Raw genomic sequence first — 22,386 nt, 5'->3', positions numbered from 1 at the left:
CCCGCAGTAAATGCTGCGGCCTCTCTCCCCGTGTAGTACATCTCAGTCCGTGCTGTTACAACCACTTGGGGGGGTGACGCGCTGTAGTTCTATACAAAAATCCAAAAGTGCTGATTTTTGCGCGTCACACCAGATCGGGAGGGCATGCCGTTTAGCCAGTGCTCTGCATACTGGCATAATATCAGAAACCAATGCCCACTCTCCAAAGAATGAGCCCGACATATGCTGGCACACAATCCAGGATTTATTCTGCAAAAATTAAAAGCAAAGTATTAGGAAACCCAGGCAGACGCGTTTCAGCGAGTCTTTGTGCTTTCTTCAGTGCCGGTTCTCATTTCCCAAAAGAGCCTCACACCTGGGGATTATTTCAAGGTCTTGTGGCGATCTCAGGTCACTCCCTTTCAAGTTGTTACTCCCCGCCTCTGCTATTGGCTGTGATGCCTCCCGTGTTGTTTTCGAGAACAGGGGCATGCTGGTTCATTGAGTCCAAAGTGACAACCCATACAGTGAGGGGCTGCCAAACACCAAGTGGCGTGTCTCAGCAACTCGCAATCATCCGCTCTCGATCACAGGGATAATAATGCAGTACCTGGTGTGACCCCCGCAGTAAATGCTGCGGCCTCTCTCCCCGTGTAGTACATCTCAGTCCGTGCTGTTACAACCACTTGGGGGGGTGACGCGCTGTAGTTCTATACAAAAATCCAAAAGTGCTGATTTTTGCTCGTCACACCAGATCGGGAGGGCATGCCGTTTAGCCAGTGCTCAGCATACTGGCATAATATCAGAAACCAATGCCCACTCTCCAAAGAATGAGCCCGACATATGCTGGCACACAATCCAGGATTTATTCTGCAAAAATTAAAAGCAAAGTATTAGGAAACCCAGGCAGACGCGTTTCAGCGAGTCTTTGTGCTTTCTTCAGTGCCGGTTCTCGTTTCCCAAAAGAGCCTCACACCTGGGGATTATTTCAAGGTCTTGTGGCGATCTCAAGTCACTCCCTTTCAAGTTGTTACTCCCCGCCTCTGCTATTGGCTGTGATGCCTCCCGTGTTGTTTTCGAGAACAGGGGCATGCTGGTTCATTGAGTCCAAAGTGACAACCCATACAGTGAGGGGCTGCCAAACACCAAGTGGCGTGTCTCAGCAACTCGCAATCATCCGCTCTCGATCACAGGGATAATAATGCAGTACCTGGTGTGACCCCCGCAGTAAATGCTGCGGCCTCTCTCCCCGTGTAGTACATCTCAGTCCGTGCTGTTACAACCACTTGGGGGGGTGACGCGCTGTAGTTCTATACAAAAATCCAAAAGTGCTGATTTTTGCGCGTCACACCAGATCGGGAGGGCCTGCCGTTTAGCCAGTGCTCAGCATACTGGCATAATATCAGAAACCAATGCCCACTCTCCAAAGAATGAGCCCGACATATGCTGGCACACAATCCAGGATTTATTCTGCAAAAATTAAAAGCAAAGTATTAGGAAACCCAGGCAGACGCGTTTCAGCGATTCTTTGTGCTTTCTTCAGTGCCGGTTCTCGTTTCCCAAAAGAGCCTCACACCTGGGGATTATTTCAAGGTCTTGTGGCGATCTCAGGTCACTCCCTTTCAAGTTGTTACTCCCCGCCTCTGCTATTGGCTGTGATGCCTCCCGTGTTGTTTTCGAGAACAGGGGCATGCTGGTTCATTGAGTCCAAAGTGACAACCCATACAGTGAGGGGCTGCCAAACACCAAGTGGCGTGTCTCAGCAACTCGCAATCATCCGCTCTCGATCACAGGGATAATAATGCAGTACCTGGTGTGACCCCCGCAGTAAATGCTGCGGCCTCTCTCCCCGTGTAGTACATCTCAGTCCGTGCTGTTACAACCACTTGGGGGGGTGACGCGCTGTAGTTCTATACAAAAATCCAAAAGTGCTGATTTTTGCGCGTCACACCAGATCGGGAGGGCATGCCGTTTAGCCAGTGCTCAGCCTACTGGCATAATATCAGAAACCAATGCCCACTCTCCAAAGAATGAGCCCGACATATGCTGGCACACAATCCAGGATTTATTCTGCAAAAATTAAAAGCAAAGTATTAGGAAACCCAGGCAGACGCGTTTCAGCGAGTCTTTGTGCTTTCTTCAGTGCCGGTTCTCGTTTCCCAAAAGAGCCTCACACCTGGGGATTATTTCAAGGTTTTGTGGCGATCTCAGGTCACTCCCTTTCAAGTTGTTACTCCCCGCCTCTGCTATTGGCTGTGATGCCTCCCGTGTTGTTTTCGAGAACAGGGGCATGCTGGTTCATTGAGTCCAAAGTGACAACCCATACAGTGAGGGGCTGCCAAACACCAAGTGGCGTGTCTCAGCAACTCGCATTCATCCGCTCTCGATCACAGGGATAATAATGCAGTACCTGGTGTGACCCCCGCAGTAAATGCTGCGGCCTCTCTCCCCGTGTAGTACATCTCAGTCCGTGCTGTTACAACCACTTGGGGGGGTGACGCGCTGTAGTTCTATACAAAAATCCAAAAGTGCTGATTTTTGCGCGTCACACCAGATCGGGAGGGCATGCCGTTTAGCCAGTGCTCAGCATACTGGCATAATATCAGAAACCAATGCCCACTCTCCAAAGAATGAGCCCGACATATGCTGGCACACAATCCAGGATTTATTCTGCAAAAATTAAAAGCAAAGTATTAGGAAACCCAGGCAGACGCGTTTCAGCGAGTCTTTGTGCTTTCTTCAGTGCCGGTTCTCGTTTCCCAAAAGAGCCTCACACCTGGGGATTATTTCAAGGTCTTGTGGCGATCTCAGGTCACTCCCTTTCAAGTTGTTACTCCCCGCCTCTGCTATTGGCTGTGATGCCTCCCGTGTTGTTTTCGAGAACAGGGGCATGCTGGTTCATTGAGTCCAAAGTGACAACCCATACAGTGAGGGGCTGCCAAACACCAAGTGGCGTGTCTCAGCAACTCGCAATCATCCGCTCTCGATCACAGGGATAATAATGCAGTACCTGGTGTGACCCCCGCAGTAAATGCTGCGGCCTCTCTCCCCGTGTAGTACATCTCAGTCCGTGCTGTTACAACCACTTGGGGGGGTGACGCGCTGTAGTTCTATACAAAAATCCAAAAGTGCTGATTTTTGCGCGTCACACCAGATCGGGAGGGCATGCCGTTTAGCCAGTGCTCAGCATACTGGCATAATATCAGAAACCAATGCCCACTCTCCAAAGAATGAGCCCGACATATGCTGGCACACAATCCAGGATTTATTCTGCAAAAATTAAAAGCAAAGTATTAGGAAACCCAGGCAGACGCGTTTCAGCGAGTCTTTGTGCTTTCTTCAGTGCCGGTTCTCGTTTCCCAAAAGAGCCTCACACCTGGGGATTATTTCAAGGTCTTGTGGCGATCTCAGGTCACTCCCTTTCAAGTTGTTACTCCCCGCCTCTGCTATTGGCTGTGATGCCTCCCATGTTGTTTTCGAGAACAGGGGCATGCTGGTTCATTGAGTCCAAAGTGACAACCCATACAGTGAGGGGCTGCCAAACACCAAGTGGCGTGTCTCAGCAACTCGCAATCATCCGCTCTCGATCACAGGGATAATAATGCAGTACCTGGTGTGACCCCCGCAGTAAATGCTGCGGCCTCTCTCCCCGTGTAGTACATCTCAGTCCGTGCTGTTACAACCACTTGGGGGGGTGACGCGCTGTAGTTCTATACAAAAATCCAAAAGTGCTGATTTTTGCGCGTCACACCAGATCGGGAGGGCATGCCGTTTAGCCAGTGCTCAGCATACTGGCATAATATCAGAAACCAATGCCCACTCTCCAAAGAATGAGCCCGACATATGCTGGCACACAATCCAGGATTTATTCTGCAAAAATTAAAAGCAAAGTATTAGGAAACCCAGGCAGACGCGTTTCAGCGAGTCTTTGTGCTTTCTTCAGTGCCGGTTCTCGTTTCCCAAAAGAGCCTCACACCTGGGGATTATTTCAAGGTCTTGTGGCGATCTCAGGTCACTCCCTTTCAAGTTGTTACTCCCCGCCTCTGCTATTGGCTGTGATGCCTCCCATGTTGTTTTCGAGAACAGGGGCATGCTGGTTCATTGAGTATATATATGCAGAGAACTCCATCCGATACTCCCAACTAGACCTGGAAAGACTAACGTGGACCCAAAAGCTTTTTGCAGGGTACTTTATTTTATCACAACACCACGCACCACTGCCATGCAGCGTTTCGGCCTTCGAGAGGCCTTGATTATACACATATATACATATATATATTATCTACTGGCGGTTGCCAGTAGATAGTTATAGTTACAACCTAGTTTCCATAGGAAATCTCAAAATTCTATTTTGAATAACTTTGGCGCCGGTTGACGAATCCTCGCAAAATTTTCAAAACTAATGGGGCGCTCCGCTCAGCTCCTACCCTGAAAGTCTCGGGGTGATTCGTCAAGCGGGGGCCGAGAAAAAGGGGGGGTCCCAAAACACATTTTCCCCATGCATTTTTCCATAGGACCTTTAGACAAAGCTACAGCCCGAACTGCTGAACAGAATTACGTGAAATTTGGCAGAGAGGTAGCCATAAGGTCAAGGAAGTGCCTTTTGCAGGTCTGGTGTAAATCTGTTCAGTATGTCCTGAGAAAATAGCATTTAAAAGCATATCAATATCTATACGCACGCACCGTGCGCGCACTGTGCGCGCACACTGCCATGCGCGAGCGCAATTCTGATTGGTTGTTAGATGTCGGTAAACATTCGAATCGGTCGAAACCAGGAAGTGTCGGCCGCCATTTTGTCTCTCGCAGTCTGAGGGGGTGAAAAAAAAGGTGGAGAACGTGACAAGGGGGCAGAGTGGACAGTTCCTGACCCCCTAACCTTGGTCAGGAGGTCACAGAAGGACCCCCAAGGGAGAAAAAAACATTTTTTTTTTTTTTTTAAATCGCGTGGTGCACGCACCCTGCGCGCACGGCACACACTGCGAACCGTGGGAGCTCGGTGCGCAAATCGCACCGAGCGCCCACAGCGCGCACACGGTGCGCGAAGCGCACCATGCGCGCAGGGTGCGCCCACCTCGCGATTTAAAAAAAAATAATAATAATTCACGGTGCGCGCACGGTGAAAAACCTGAAAAAATATATAATAATAAATACATAACTTAGCATTTAAAAAAACGTACAAATTAACTGAAAAAACCATAGGTTTCACACACGTTATAGTTACGAATTAGCATTTAAAAAAACCTTGCAAATTCACTTAAAAAACCTTACGTTTCACACATGTTATAGTTAGGTGGACATTTCACTCGTAAAAAACCAATGAAATTCCCCCGTTATAGTTACTGCAGGCAACTGTAACTCACGCGACCGCAATCCTCTGCTGATGACGTCAGATATTACATCACTGATGACATATGTGTCTTTATGAAAAATAAATATTTGTAATAGATGTATAGCTAAAGATTAATGTAAGAAGACATGGGTAAATAAGTGTCTAAATACAGTGATGTAATATCTGACGTCATCAGCAGAGGATTGCGGTCGCGTGAGTTATAGTTGCCTGCAGTAACTATAACGGGGGAATTTTATTGGTTTTTTACGAGTGAAATGTCCAGCTAAGTATAACATGTGTGAAACCTATGGTTTTTTAAGTGAATTTGCAAGGTTTTTTAAATGCTAATTCGTAACTATAACGTGTGTGAAACCTATGGTTTTTTCAGTGAATATATATATATATTACCTACTGGCGGTCGCCGGTAGGTAGTTAAAGTTAGGACCTAGTTTCCATAGGAAAAGCGTTTTTTGGTTTGTCAATATCTTTGGCGCCGTTTGACTAATTTTCACAAAATTTTCAAAACTAATGGGGCGTTCCGGTCAGCTCCTGTCTGAAAGTTTTGGGGTGATTAGTCAAGTGGGGACCGAGAGAAAAGGGGGGCCCCAAAACTCATTTTCTTTGTTAATTTCCATAGGAAATTTTGGAACAGGCCACAGTCCGAACTGCTGAACAGAATTACACCAAATTTGGCAAAAAGGTAGCTCTTGTTCAGAAAGTGTTCTTTTTTTAATGGTGTAAATCTGTTCAGTAGTTCCTGAAATATTCATATTTACAAACAATTATATATCTGTCACCGCGGTGAATTCGGGAACCTTCCCGAGTATGAGCTCGATTCTGAATGGCTGCCAACACTTCAAACCAGAAAGTGTTGGCAGCCATCTTGTGACTCGGTTGAACTGAGTCCCCATAAAAATGGTCAAAAAACAAGATAAGGGGGCAGGGTAGAAACACACTGACCCCCTAGGCCTTCTCAGGGGGTCCCACAGGGGCCCCCAGGGCCAGATAAAGCATTAAAAAAAAATATTTCAGAGGGATCCGCGCTGGGTTCGCGAATCCCGCCAATTTTCTTTTAAAACGAAGAGCGGGCTCCCGCGCTTTGTTTAAATAAGCCATCGGGTGGGCCAGGTCCCTTGGGGCAATGTGCAAAATATATGCAGGGGCCATGTGGGCCCCCGCAGCCCCGGGGACTGACACCTCCCTGGGGCTTTATTATTTAGCCCACAGCTGAGAATTCCATTCTACATTGCAATAGCTTCCATCCACAAAGATTGAAATACAGCATATCCTATGCCGAACAATTGCGCATGAAAAGAAACTGCAGTGAGATAGGCTCTCTACAAGTAGCAGAGAGAAACCTAACGGATAGATTCTGTGAAAGGGGATACAGTCAATCAGTATTAGATCAAGCTGTAAAAAGGTTGACAACCTATCCAGGAATGACATTCTAGTGAGTACCAAAAAAGAGGAGAGAAAATCAGCACAAGATGTAAGGATGATTACCGGGTACAACAGCCTATCATGCTAGTGTGAGAGACTGCATGAATAGGCATTGGCACCTGGTCAAAGGGGATCCTACGATTGGGGACACAGTCTTCAGAAAGCCACTGATATCTTTCAGGAGAGCTAAATCAATGAGAGAAGATTTGGTCAAGAGTAGCCCTGAGATAATTGAATCAGAAAATTGGCTCACAGACAATCCAGATTTCGTGAAATGTCCAAAATGCAAGGCGTGCAAACATGGTGTAAATACCAAAGAAGTACGTTTGCCTTTCATGCACAAACCGTGGAGGATTCCACGATTCTTAAACTGCAGAAGTGACCATGTTGTATATGTGCTGCAGTGTACATGTCCACTTCGATACATTGGTAGCACTATACACATGGCTCACGTTAGGATCCTCCAACATCTTACAGCAATAAATAAGAAATATGAAGTATCGTGTTGCTCGCCATATAAATGAAATACATGGTGGAAAGAGTGAGGAACTAACTTATTTTGTAATTGATTCGGTCCCCAAAAGAAGGAGAGGGGGAAATCGAGAAAGAAAATTGAGACACCTGGAATCTAGGTACACTTTAATGTTTGATTCTAAGGCCCCCAATGGCTTAAATTCAGATGAAGATTTACGTGTACATTTAGGATAAGGTATGGAGGCTAGAAGGGTGATAAGAATAGATTGTGAGTGAAATTCAATACTGTAAGGAGGATGTCATTTGAAGGCATGTGTTCGAAGTATATATTTTGGTGTTTAGGAAAGGTTTTTAGAGTACTGTATTTAGACTTTTTATGGTACCACTAGTTAAATACATTTGTGCTGAGGGGATCCAGATTTTAAACCTATCAAATCATGACTGTTTTTTTACATAGAATCCGGTTTTTACAATATTTTAATCAATTGCCTTTTTAATGGAAGTTGCTGTGCATTTATATTTATATAATTATATATATGTGGTTTTAAGCATTGGCCTTACGGCGGAATTAGGAGCTGCTATCTGCAAAATGTGCACACATTTGTGTACTGTATTTCCAACTATGCATTTGGGTATAGGCTGGTATTATACTGTAGATCGTATACATGCATGATTTTATGAGAAGGTTTCGCATAATGTTGGATATCTCAGCTGCTATTGTATTTTTGCACTACATTTAGGGGTTACTATTGCATTGTTTGCACATTCATAGGAAAGCACTTGCACCTACTACCACCTATTGTAAATTTGAACACTCATACGAGCTGACCCATAGCCTAAATTGCATACCTGAAGGATAACACTGACAGATACAAAACATATTCTACAAGCCATAACTAGATACTATGTTGCTACAGGAGACCTATCTGCTGCTACTGCGAAATTTGCACAAAAGAATGCTGCTATTAATTTATTTGCTTCGGTTATAAACACACAACTTTGCTACATTGCTTAAACGTCACATCTATAGGAAAGCACCTGCACACTTAAATAATATGGTGTGGATTATGCGCTCACTTCTGTTGTTACAGGCGTTTTCATCTCTGTATTGAGATGCCAAATAACAATATATTATCAAACCGGAAATCCAGATACACACTATCACAAAGTGTCAGGATGATATTACATTCCAGAAACCAAACAGTTATGAACTACCCGCCATATTGCAATAAATTAAATTGAACAGAAGACACTCCCCAGCTCGTGGATGTGTCAGAGAGTGGTACAATAAAGTTTAATTTAGAAAAAGAGAAAGGAAAAGAAAAAATACATACTTCGAATAAAATTTAAAAATAGCAAATCACAAAGCACAAAAAAAGATATAAAAACAGAATAAAATGGAAAGCAATGTTTATGTAATTTAAATGAAATTCAAATACACCTTTGTGACTGTTGTTAATTTTGTAAACTAATGGAGTATTTTGTCTGTCTATAAGGTCATGTGATGTGGCATGTTCTTACTTTAAAAGCGTTTTGAACAATAACCTCCTTATGTGATCAAGGATGGCTCAAAGCAAATAAGAATACAAAATTCGTACTATATTGTTGGAGACTGCTGTGTCGATATTCCGGTGTGGGAGAGAGGTACTGGATCTGTTTGGTGATATATATAGATATATAGAGATATATTACCTACTGGCGGTCGCCGGTAGGTAGTTATAGTTAGGATCTAGTTTCCATAGGAAAAGCGTTTTTTGATTTGTCAATATCTTTGGCGCCGTTTGACGAATTTTCACAAAATTTTCAAAACTAATGGGGCGTTCCGGTCAGCTCCTGTCTTGAAAGATTTGGGGTGATTCATCAAGCGGGGACCGAGAAAAAAGAGGGGGCCCCAAAACTCGTTTTCTCCATGTTAATTTCCATAGGAAATTTTGGAACATGCTACAGTCCGAACTGCTGAACAGAATTACACCAAATTTGGCAAAAAGGTAGCTCTTGGTTCGGATTTACAAACAATTATATATCTGGTGACCGCGGTGGATTCGCAAACCCTTCCGAGTATGAGCTTGATTCTGATTGGCTGCCAACACTTCAAACCAGAAAGTGTTGGAAGCCATCTTGTGACTCGGTTGAACTGAGTCACAAGAAAAAAGGTCAAAAAACAAGATAAGGGGGCAGGGTAGAAACACCCTGACCCCCTAGGCCTGCTCAGGGGGTCCCACAGGGAAACCAGGGCCAGAAAAAGCATTTTTTTAAAAAACATTTCAGAGGGATTCGTGCTGGGTTTGTGAATCCCGACAAATTTCTTTTTTAAAAATGAAGCGCGAGCTCCCGCGCTTCGTTTTAATAAGCCACCGGGTGTGCCAGGTCCCATGGGGCAATGTGCAAAATATATGCAGGGGCCGTGCGGACCCCCGCAGCCCCGTGGACTGCCACCTCCCGTGGCTTTATTAATTATGTGCAAGGAGCACGCGCCCGCAGCCCCGGGGACCACCACCTCCCCGGGGCTTTATTATTTATGGGCAGGGTGGCCTTGCAGGCCCTCCCAAGCCCCAGGGACCGCCACCTCCCTCAGGCTTTGTTCAGTTATGGGCAGGGAGCCTTGCAGGGCCCCACGGGGACTGCCACCTCCCGGGGCTTTGTTTAATTATGGGCGGGGGCCTCGTGGGCCCCCTGGGGACCGCCACCTTCCCGGGGCTATTACTAATAATACGTGTGGGGGGCTCGGGCCTACCCACACTGCCCGGGGGACTAACACCTCCCGAGGCACTAAATTATAGAAATATGGGGATCAGTTGTGGCCCCCCGGCCCTGGGGACCACCAGCTCCCCAGGGCTATCTTCACGTCGGGAGGGGAGGTGCGCGGCCCCCCTTCCTGGAGCCCTTCTTGGCCCTTGGGACCGCCACCACCCAGGGCCGGCTCCAGCAGTGTCACAGGGTGCCCACCCCCGGGACATTGCAACTGCACTGCTCCCACCTGCCATTGCAAACTTCTGCTTTGCTTAATGGAAGCGAGAGCAGGAAACCTGCTCTCGCTTCCATGAAGGGAAGCAGTATTGCTTTTGGACAAGGGGAGCTGCATGTTAGCAGCTCCCCTTGTCCAAAAGCAATGCTCGCTCCCGCAGGAGGCGGGGAGCCAGCATGGACTGCGGGGGCATTGGGGCTTCCCCCTACTGTCCCCAACCTAGAGGCCAGGCCCCGGGGGATGGAGTCCCCAGGGCCAATAGTGGCCCATGGAAGGGGGGGCCACGCCCCCCCTCCCTTTTGATATTATTTTAAAAAAAATAGTAAATAAGGCCAGGCCCCGGGGCCAAAAGTGGCCAAGGGAAGGGGGGGCCACGAGGCCCCCCTCCCGTATGAATAATGTTTAAAAAAAAATGACACCAGACCCCGGGGCCAAAATGTGAGTATCTCTGTGTATGAGTGGCAGTATGTGAGTGTCTGTATGGGTATGTGATTGCATATATCCAAGGCTGTATAGCTGAGTGACTGGATGTGTGTAGACCTATAAATCAGTGAGTGGGTATGTACTAACTGGTATTGGTGTGTCTATGGTTTCGAGAATGGTAGTCTGTATCTCAGAGTGGGTGTATGAAAGGTTATATTCGGGTGTGAGGAGTTGCATCAAATATTAAGTGGATGATGTCATCAGTGATGTCACTGACCATGTCATGAGTGATGATATGTGACATCATCAGCAGTGCATTGCAGGGCGCGAGTTATAATTAGCTCAACTAACTATAATGGCTGAATTTCTCTGGTTTTGTACGAGTGAAATGTCCAACTAACTATAACATCCCTGAAACCTGTGGTTTTTTCAGTGAAAAAAAAAATATATATATATATATATCACATTTTATATTATTAATAAGGCACATACTATGATTAATCTTGTGTTTAGATTATGAGGAGGCCTATCATTACCTAATTGCTTTTTTATTGTTATCGTTTTAACTGTCAATGTTTCACTACATTACATAACATCATGTAGAGGAGGTGCGGAAGTTTAATTGGAACCATGGCAAAGCCTGGCCATGCCGGAGACATTTTTAAACCTTTTTATAGATCAATTCAGGTACTTTGAGGCGATTCAAAAGGTGAGGAATCTTCGGGTAGTTAATGTCTACCCAAAAAATTGTTACCAAATGTACGTAAATTGTTTGTTTTGGTATTACACTTACGAATGCCTACTGAATCATGGCACACAGTGTCTCTACATTTAATTACTGATATCCAAAAAGACAGTTACACTAATGTTAGGCCGTCTCTTTAGTACGGAGACCCATGTTTTCATTTCAGCAGCAGATTAATTAGCTTTGTTCTAAGCATAGGAATTTCTATGAACCATAATCTTCTGCGTGGTATCAGTCTTGTGGTGAATGATGTACAGAACAGTGGACTGAGCCTTTTTACATGTTTACATCCATGGTTGGTTGGACAAATAAATGAACAAATAAGACCATATAGCAACATCTGAGATGCTTCATTAACGCAGATCAGGATAACTGGGCAAACTTGTTACCAGAAGCAGAGTACAAGCAGGCAACAGATATTTTACCATTGTTTATGGCCAAACTATTGATTATATCATCTGAATGAATCTTTCTTTACTGTCTGTGGTTACAGAAGTAATGCATCCATTCTAATATATCTGGATGCCTGCTTCTAACCATTTCCAGAATGCTACAACAAGTTACAAGAAGTGAGAAGATTGAGCTATGCAGCTTCTGCTTGCTAGCTAAAATGATCTCTGATCACTGAGGAGTGTTTAGGAGAGCAATTATATGTCATAAAAGAACAGCTTTTGGTTTTCACTCAGGAGTGATTGTCCTCAGCTAAATACTATATAAAACTCTTTTCACATTTTATATCCAGTTCAAATCAACTGCTTGTTTCTACATGGTTTCTAGTGCTAATGTATAGCATGAGATCATCAAGTGTCAGACCATGAGCCTTGCTCTTTACAGTTTTATTTCATTTTTAGAAACATCCCTTTACCTTTGGGGAACCAGTTGCAGAGAATCAATCTAACAGGTTGCTTACCTTCAGTAAACATGATATCTAACTGCATATTCCTCACATTTTGAACTTCCCCCAGGTACCAGACTGAATCAGTATATTTTACACACCACTTGCTCTAACGCAGCAGTAGGTGGTACCATTGAACTGTCCGGTGGCCTGACCTATTTTAGGAAGTGACTGTGCCGAGCTATACATAAGTTTCACTCTTGGGCGCTGACATCCATTTACAGCAAATCATTGGGCGCTGTTAGGCACGGGCTGTCAGGAACAGATGGAGAACCTTAACAGTGTGCAGAATCTAACATGGAACCTTAATAGTACCTAGTAGTCCACATCATTGGACGGGGAGGAGTGAGGGCGGTGAAGAATTTGAGGTTAGAATATCCACCAGAAGGAGCATTAGGTAAGTAAGTTGTTCTTCTGAAAGATACTATTAACCACAGATTTCTCACTCTTTAAATTGCTACCAGAGCAGTACCTCTGAATAGGAGGAGGGACTGAGGACTGAACTGCACATCAGGAAATCTTTCAGGACTAAGCAGGCAAAATGGACCTCCGTTGCAGAGCCGAGAATCAAGGCAGGTATGCCTGGTGATGGAGAGAATGCCATGTAGCTGCTGGCCTGGTGTCCAGCACTACAACACCACTGGCCAAGGCCCTAGTGACAGCCATGGCTCTGGTAGAGTGACCCTTAAGGCCCTCAGAAGACTCCCTCTTTGCACAGACTTAGCACATTTTAATCCATAGAACGATCCATATAGGTAAGGTCCATTTATGTTGGAATCTTCTAACCACAGATTCTTCACATTCGAATATTCCCAGGAGCCAGACTGGATTTGGAGAATTTTGTAGCAATGCTCTGGTTCGCCTACAGGTGGTGCTGTGCAGCTCTGAGCTGATTCCATACTGTACCTAAAGTGAGGGATTGGAGACACATATATGCACAACCCCTACTCTCTCACTTTGGTTTCTTTCTTTCTGTGCCGGCTGATGTGGATCCAGAACTCCGCTCCCACATTGTTGGCTTTCGAACAACTGCTAAACACTCTTGAACAGTGTGCTAGAGAGCAATGTCCCCACCAAACCTAAGAGTTCAAGGTGTACTTCAACTGCAGGAAATGGATGTCTGTTAGAGACCTGCACAAGGTGTGCCTTTGGGGCGTGTGCTCCGGAGACAACTCGAAGCTGTGTGATAAATGCACACTATCGCACCCACAGGCGATTTGAGCCCAGGAGGCAAAGTTGTATGTTACCAAACACAAGAAGAAGGTGCAGTCTTTACGCAGGCCCTGCTATAAGTCATGGGCATGGACCCACTAATGGGGGCATTTACTAACCCGCACCACTTCCTGTTTGATACCTCAGGGTAAGTCAAAGTCCAGGTCAAAGCAGGACTCTGTCCCATCCTGCCACTCTAGTTCCAAATAGGAAGAGTGTGGGTGTCTAGATTAAAGTTGCACACCTGTGACGTTACTGGTCACAGAACATATTTTTAAGTTAGTCCTAATGTGCACAGATGCCTGAGCCTTTGTCAACCCCACAGCTGATTGAGACCTTTAAGTAGGCCATGCTACAAATCTTTCATGTCCTTTCTGCTTTTCTAAAGAGCCGTAGGGCCCCACAGAACCACAAGGGCCTCTAGTTTCCTTACCAACAGCAGGTCACTCCCCAGTGCCTTTTGTCCCCCATGGGACTCATTACTGTGCCCGTACCGAGTCTGCTACAGATTTTCACTCAAGATCAACAAAGTTACTGTCTCCGGCTGATGACCTGGTGCCAACACCCAAGGTGGATCTTGGACCAACATTAGCCTGGCTCGCCCAATGTCTACGTGTTTACAAAAGCGCAACCAGTTGTCATGCAGCCTCACTCCTAAACAGTGCCTCCACCTTGTTGCAAGTATCAGTAGACACTCCATTTTCTTTTTGGTTCCAACTCTGATCGTGTGTCACAGCAGGGGGATTCTCAGAATACTGTACTAATCGGGAGGGTGAGAGGGATGGCTTGCTTCCACCTCATGCCAATGATGCCTAAAACCTTCATCTATAAAATACCAGTGGGCTTGATACATCCCCTGAGACAGAGTTGTTCTCACTACATAGGGAAGAAAGTGCCTTATTTGCAATGGTGTATCAGAGGGCAGCTAAAGTATTAGAATTGCAGCTGCTCTCAAATGAGACAAATACTAATGATTTGTGAGAACTTTTGCAGCCATAGCAATTTAATGATACCCTCTCATATACTTTGATGGCTACCTGTTTGAAGTCACAGTATTACCAGCCTGTTAGTCGGCGGGTGGCCAGGCGACATAGGCTGATGCTATGTGACCCAGATTTTCTCACCAATCATTCTACTCCAGAGAGTCTCATTGCGCTGACTTTGACACATAGAATACATTTGAATTCATTCCCTACCAATCCCCTGGAAAGAGAATCGAAAAGTATTGATGTATTTGGCAAGCAAATGTTTGCTTCTGCCAGCATCGTATGTCTATAGGTGAGACGATCCATGATAGGCAGGAAATGGTGAAGTACATAATCCAATCAGGCTTGAATACCACACATACTGCATTGGCAGACAGCTGAGCTACAGTGCGTTTCTTAGGGCTGTTGATCCTGCTAAACAAGTTCTCCACAAGTTCTGAAAATTGAGGAGTTATTCCAGGGGGCTGGCATATAGGCTGCTATAGCCTTTTGAGCCAGTGATGCAGAAGACAGCGTGGGCTGTTCGAGGCTGCACCCGCTAAACCGACAGACAGCACACAGGCCAGCAGGGGCACCAGTCCTCCAATTCATCTTCCCCTGCTACAAAGGCCAACAAACTTTACTTTGTTCTCTGCACCATATGCCCATCTGGTGGAGGTCACGATTCAACTCTTACTCCCATATTGGTGATCCTTCATGTCCAATAGCAAATTGTTAAAAAGGGCTATCCTCTACCTTTCCTTTCCCCCCCAATCAATATTCCTAAGACCCGTGAATGCATTTTAGAAGGGTATCTGTCCATTCAGCTGCAGGACGTACATCTGTTGCTCTCCAATGGTGCCCTAGAGTGGGTCCAGATTTGGAGAGAGGCGGGGATGGTGTTATCTGCAATTTCTTCATTCTGAAAAAGGGTAAATTCAAAATGTTAACTTTGGCTCAGATCCTTTCTGTCTTGGACAGAGTGGATGGTATCCTTGGATTAGCAGGTCGCATATTTCCATGTACTCACCCTACAGTCCCACAGGCGTTACCTGCTGTTCAAGGTGGGCCAGGAGTATTTTGAATTTGCTGTGCTCCACTTTGGCCTTACTACTGCCCCTTGGGTGTTCACCAAAGTGATGGTTGTGGTTCTAGCCTTTCTTTGAAGGCACAGAGTTACTGTTTTCCCCTACCGCTTGGCTTCTTAAGATTGGCTTGCCACCATAAAAAAACCACCTGATAACATCACAGAGGCTTCCATTCATTGAGTTGATCCCACACAGAGTGGAGTTCAAGGCAATTATTTTGCAACAGTGAGTCTGTGACACTCAGGATATGATGCAGCTATTGTAGACTCTATCCCGGATTCCTGTGAGAGTGACTCAGAGGCATCTTGGCCTCTCAGCCTCACACATCCTCCTTGTGAACTATGCCAAGTGGCAGTAAGATGTAAAAACCCAGTGGGCCCAGCATCAAAGCACCTTTACAACACTATCCAGGTCTCAGAGAAGATGGCACAAGCCATGGCATGATGGTTGACTGATCACAATCTGTCTTGCTGTAGGCCACTCACCCCCCCCACCCAGAACTGAAGGCGGTGACAGACGCATTAATGTTAGGTGGGGGGTGGAGAAGGGGTGGTGGCGATAAGAGTTCCCTAGTCTCCAGTGTAGGGACAGATCCACATCAGCCTACTGGAGCTATAGGCCATCAGCCTGGCCTTGAAAGGCTTTCCTGACAATTAGGGTGATCCTGATGCAGGCTTGCACGACAACGCCATACCTATGTGTTACTCCAACACACAGGTTTGTGTGAGGTCCTGGGTCTGGCTTTGCACCTCTGGAGGTGATTAAAGCACCAGAACATCTCCCAAGTTGCCAACCGCTAGGCAGGATTCATTAATGTCAGAAGGACAAACTGAGCAGACATTGTCTGGGTGATCAATAGTGGTGTCTACGTTCTGAGGTGACACAGTGTTTTTGACCAGTGGGGAGAACCTTGGCTGGATCTTTTTGTCTCTGTCAAGAACATGCAGTGTCAACAATATTGCACATCAGAGTTCCCACAAGAACACTTGTTAGGAGACTCATTACAGTTGGAATGAAACAAGGGACTCCTGTATGCCTTCCCATCACTACCTCTCCTACCCCGATTCTAAGGAAGATTGACAAGCACAGGGCCCAAGTCACACTTGGGGCTCTGGATTTGGCCAGGAGAGTGTGGTACCTGGAAGACCTGAGCATGAACATCTATACTCCGATCAGGTTACCACTTTAGGAGGACCTTCTGTCTCCGCAGCAGGGCAGCACCCTCAACACGAATCACCACAAGTTATATCTCCTTTCTTGGAGATTGAGCGGCGGCAGTTGACTGCATTTGGTTTGCTGCCTAAAGTGGTGGTTGTCATTCTCGCTGCCTGGCACACTTCCAAGAAATCCATCTACATTGGGCAGTGGGACAAGTTTGTAAACTGGTGAGGTGCCATGGACACCGACCACTTACAGGCAAAGCTGTCAGACGTTCTTTTGTTAGATTTGTCTTTAGCCCATCAAAGTCTTGCAGTGGGCATTGCAAAAGGTTATTTGTTTGCCCTTTTGGCCCTTCTACGTTTGTCAAACCAACCATCTATATTTAAACCACATGTTGTGATGAGGATTATTAAAGGGTTGGACACACATGTTCCTTCCCAAACCGTTTGTGATGCCACAGTAGGACCCTAACATGGTCTTGACATTTCTCATGCGTACACCTTTTGAGCTTATTTTTAAGTTGCTTGCTGCATCTCCTGACCTTGAACGCTCTACTCCTCATTGCGATGTCAGCTTGTCTTGTGAATGAACTGCAGGCCCTTTCAGTGCAACTGCTCTACACAACTCTCCTTCCAGACAAATTGGTATTGAGAACTCTGGGCATTCTTACTGAAATCTGTGACTTCTTTTCATGTTGGGTAGTCAATCACTATACTGGTGTTCTTTGGTGCCCCCCCCCCCACACTCATTGAAACAGAAGAGCCTCCATCGGTTGGACTCCAGAAGGGGTTCACATTTTTACACTGATCATACCAAGGACTATCAGGTGGATAACCAACTTTTTGTGGGGTTCCCGGAGCAAAGAATTGGAATGCAATGCAGAAGAGCAACCTGTTGAGATGGACAATCCCTTGCATTACTATCTGCTATGCATTGGCCAAGAAGCAGCTCCTGGAAGGTCTGCGAGCCTATTACATCATAGCCAAGACCACCACCACTGCATTGGGGTGATTGGTACCTGTCCTTGTGAGCAGTACCCCTGCATGCAGGTAGGTGGTGTAATTCACCGCCGTGTGGCATCGTTGATGTCATCTGCTCCAAAAGGGACGTTTGTGGTGCCTATATAGGCACCACCCAGGTAAGTTGACATCAGTTCTTTTCTTTCCGCGCCAGCAAGTTATTTTTTTACTTCGTTTTTTTTTTCAACACTTTGTCAAAGTCTTTTTTGAGGTTTAACTCCTGGTGTGGCAGGGATGTCCTTCAAGAAGTCCGGCTTCAAGTCCTGCGGCGCCAGTCACCAACAGAGGTCAGTGACGAACCTGCACCTTGCATGCCTTTGGTGCCTCAAGCAGGAACACAAACCAAAGGCCTTCCCTGGCTGCCGCGCTATGCACCCGATAGCCTTGAGGGAGTGCTCTCTCAAGCTTATGCAAAAACAACAGTTGATGGACAGACTGCAGAACAATGTCATACATTCACCCCAGTACAGAGATCTGGGCCTAAATCCATCGTTTTTTTGCTCACCATACCATTCCAGTTTGAACCCAGCCATATGCAAATCAGTCTTGACCCTGTGCCTCATGGGAACAGTCCAGCCCCGAACTGCCAAGCCAGGTCCTCCCTGGACTGGAAACAAGCATCCTAGGACCGCTTTCGGGGTTTCACCCCTCTTCAGCCAGTATAGTTTGATTCCAGTGGCATGGAGAGCATGGGACCCACGTCTGGGCAACATATGTTCCCTCCCACTCCCTATGTTACGTCCCAGTGGGATCTCAATCTCATTCTCACCTTCCTTATGTGCGCTCCCTTCGAGGCTCTGCACAATAGCCCATTCAAGCTCCTTACCATCATGACTGCCTTTCTCGTGGCCATATCTGTCCGGAGGGTCAGTGCGCTTCAGGCCTTGTCCTCCAAGCCTCCTTCTCTGAACATCTACCCAGACAAATTGGTGGTTCGTTCAAGGGCTTCCTTTCTTCCAAAAGTGGTTACTCCATTTCATATAGGCCAAACTGTCACCCTGCCTACTTTTTATGCTCCGCTTCTTCCCTCTAAGGAAGAGGAGCAACTCCACCATCTGGACCCAAAAAGAGCGCTGTCATTCTGCCATGACCACACATGAGAGTTCTGAGTGGATGACAAACTCTTCGTGGGGTATGTCGGAGCGAAGAAGGGCAATGCTGTGCAGAAGCAGACCATCTCCAGATGCATTGTGCTCTGTATTAAAATCGGCCACGCATTGGCTAAGAAGCAACCCCCAGAGGATTCGCGTGGTCATTCCACCAGAGCTAAAGCTGCAACCACTGCGTTAGCTTGTGGAATTTCAGTCCTGGGTATCTGCCAGGCTGCAGCGTAGGCATCATTGCAAATGTTCATCAAACATTACTGTCTGAACAGTCAAGTCTGTAGAGATGGGCACTTTGCCTGTTTGTTCCGGCAGGAATATCTCATATGAAATTGGTCCGCAGACCCACCTCCGGGGATGTATTGCTTGCGTATCTATTCTAAGATGAACAAGTTTCTTACCTTCGGTAACGCCTTATCTGGTAGAGAGCCTATCTAGCCGCAGATCCCTGAGCGACCTACTCATCCTTCCCGCTCTACTAACAGATTTCTGTGTACAGCGCTTTCCCCTTTCAGGGCCCTAGTTTTTCAAACCATTGGCCAGCATACTTTGTGGCTCTGCGCTTCTGACCTGGAAAGTTGCGAAAAGTAACTGATGTCAGTGTGCCTGGGTTGTGGTGCCAATTTAAACACTGTGAACATCACTTCTGGCGCTTACGATGCCACACGGAGCTGAACCATGCCACCTACTGGTGCGCTGGGGTACTGCTCTCAAAAAAGTTACGGATCCAGTCTGATGCCTGCAGATAATGCTTAGGTAAGGAATATGCGGCTAGATACAGTCTCTACCATATAAGGCGTTGCTGAAGGTAAGTAACTTGCTCATCTGGAGGATAGTCAATCTAACTGCAGACTCCTTATGGTCTTCCTACCGACCTGATCTATGGAATGGCCTCTTTTAACCTCTAAAAAGATACTGAATTGGTGATCAGCACACTGTTACCAACAGTTGTTAAGGCTTTATGTCTGAGGGCGAGGAAAGGACAAGAAACTGATGTTAGCATCAAGTGTTGGTGCTAATATGTGGTTCAACTCCGTCTCTTCAGCGGTGGCACAGAGTCAGCATGGACCTGTAAGGTGCCACCTGTTGATGCACAGAAACACTGCTACAAAATTCTCCATATCTAGGCTGGCGCCTCAGGGATATTTGAAGGTGAGAAATCTGTGTTTAGATGGAGTATTTACCAGAAAAAGCATTAGCAAAGTGTAAGTCATTCTTTTGGAATGCCCTTCCTTTCTTAACACCGGTGAACCCCATGAAAAGCTGGTCGTCAAACTGGTGTTCCTTAGTCCGACTGATATAAAAGTAAAAGGCTCTCCTTGAGCCTAACTGATGAAGCTTCTCCTCCTTAGAGGGCCGTGGACATTTTTGGACATAAGTTCTCTAGGACTCATTAATTGATTGATTCTAATCAGTAAGGATCATCCACCCATGGAGATAGGCCTTTTTTGAGCCTTAGATTTAAAACAGTTTTTCATCTCCACTTTCACTTGAATGGATAAGAGTATCTCTCGCCAAATACACCCAACCGCACCTTGACCCCAAAGGAGGTTCCTTAATTTAGGTCTGGGTTTTGGCAATGTAGTTATTAAATAGACCTATTGCTAACAATTCAGCTAGACTGGTTTTGGGTACACCCCTTTCCACTATTGGCATTCTTTGACCAGCCTTTTTTAGCCATTAGTTAGAGACTTTATCAGTCGCGTCCTGGCCAGTCCAGATTGAATTCACCTCTCAGCTAATGGTATTGGTTGTATCCTTTCACTTCCACTCGAGTGCTTGCTTTGAAATATATGAGAAAGCTCTTTACAAATATATCCCTTTCTGCCGACTCCGCTTTAGAGTGTCTTGCTGTAATGCGCTAAAGCTGCATGTTTTAGCACATTAAATTCATACATATTGGCATTGCCAATGATTTTTTCCTGTCTCTTTTGGAGAAAGGCACCTGCATGCTGTGGCTCCATGATTCTGGATCTTGCATTGCTTTTGCTGCCTAATGTGCCCTGTTCCAGCAATGATTATTCAAAGTCCTTCAAGGATGCACCTCTCGTCTGGATTACGGGGGCACCTCATGCTATGCTGGACACAAGCACCAAAGACGCCACCGGTCTCCTCAGGCACCCGTCATGAGGATATCTCCTGCACCACTAACAGTGCCGCCTGCTTCAGCCAGCTTGGATCATAAAGTGCTGAAGAAATTGAAGATCCGTTTAATGCAGTATTTCAAAGAGGCCTTTCTACTTAAATTGGTATGACGAATCCGGAGAGAAGGATTCTGATTTACTCTTCTTGGAAACCTTTCATTTATCAGGAGTAGCCTTTACCTATCTTCCCATTGCCCCTCTGTTGGCCATTCCTCTCTCTCATTGTGAAAACTATGTCTACACCTGATGGCTTGACTTCTAGGAGGCTAAGTTTGTGGAGTTAGTGAGCTTCTCCTGAAGTAGGTACAGCAATTCAGCATTCTTATAAACTCCTTACCTTGTGCTCCAGCAACCATCATGTAACAACCGCGTTGTAATGGCATGCAATGTGATGACTCGCATTGTAATGAGTCATATTCCCTAATGGTCACGTGGGGTTACATAATTTGTGATGTTAATAACGAAAAGAGAGGTTTTGGAGAAATGTGTGCATTTTGCATGCAAGAATTGTGTTTACAGTTTTATTTAGGAGTATGGTGTGGAACTATTGCGGAGAGGACCATGCTGTGAGGGTCAGCAGGGGTGGAACTTAGTCTTAAAATTATGATTTTTTTAGCATGTGCCTCCTGGTTAAGGGGATATGTAGGAAAACTCGTGTTGCCTTGCAGTGTTGGTTCCTCTTCTTGTCAGTGTGGTCCCATTAATTATGGTAGCTTCATAGAGAATGCACACTGAAGTTTAATAGACTTCCTGGAATGTCGAAGTGGCTATGTGATCAAAGAACTTTGCTTGCGCTATAGGTTCCTGTTTTTTACAGAAATAAATCATGCATTGAGGCTGTATTTAGCTGTTGTTCTCAACTGAACTGGATTCTGAAACCACTACAAATTAAATTCTGGGCGACTAACTGGAATACTGTGGGCACTTTCTAAATCAATATTTCTGGATAGTTGTAAGGTAAAGGATCTAAATCTCAGATGTAGGCTTCATCGCTGCTTTGTGGTTGCTGTGGCCAGTTACATGAGGAGAGGGCCATTTTGTGGTGAAGAGTGAGGAATGCGGTATGAAGGGTTAACGTTGATTGTAAGCAAGCAGAGATGATGTGGTTTCTATAAACATTGGTAATTTTACAGCCATGCGTTAACAAGCTACTAATTACGTAGTTGATACTTGTTAAGTTTGATTGGTTCTGTATGAAATCCTTGACGCCGCTCCAAAGCTGGATATGTTTCAAGATCAGTTGAGCTAGTGGTCAAAGCTTGACACCAGATGGGTGTGATGGTAGACAACCCATTGAGTCAGACCCCACCTATACTATTTTTGTTATTACCACAGCTTTTCAAGGGACATTCCAGATCCAATCACTAGATAACAAGACTGTTTAACAGATATCTACCTGTCGATTTTACCACCTTAGTCTGAAAGAGCCAAGCACTACCTAGAG

Source organism: Triturus cristatus, chromosome 4_2 (assembly GCF_964204655.1).
Source record: "Triturus cristatus chromosome 4_2, aTriCri1.1, whole genome shotgun sequence".
Lineage (NCBI taxonomy): Eukaryota > Metazoa > Chordata > Amphibia > Caudata > Salamandridae > Triturus > Triturus cristatus.
This window is presented reverse-complemented; position numbering follows the sequence as displayed.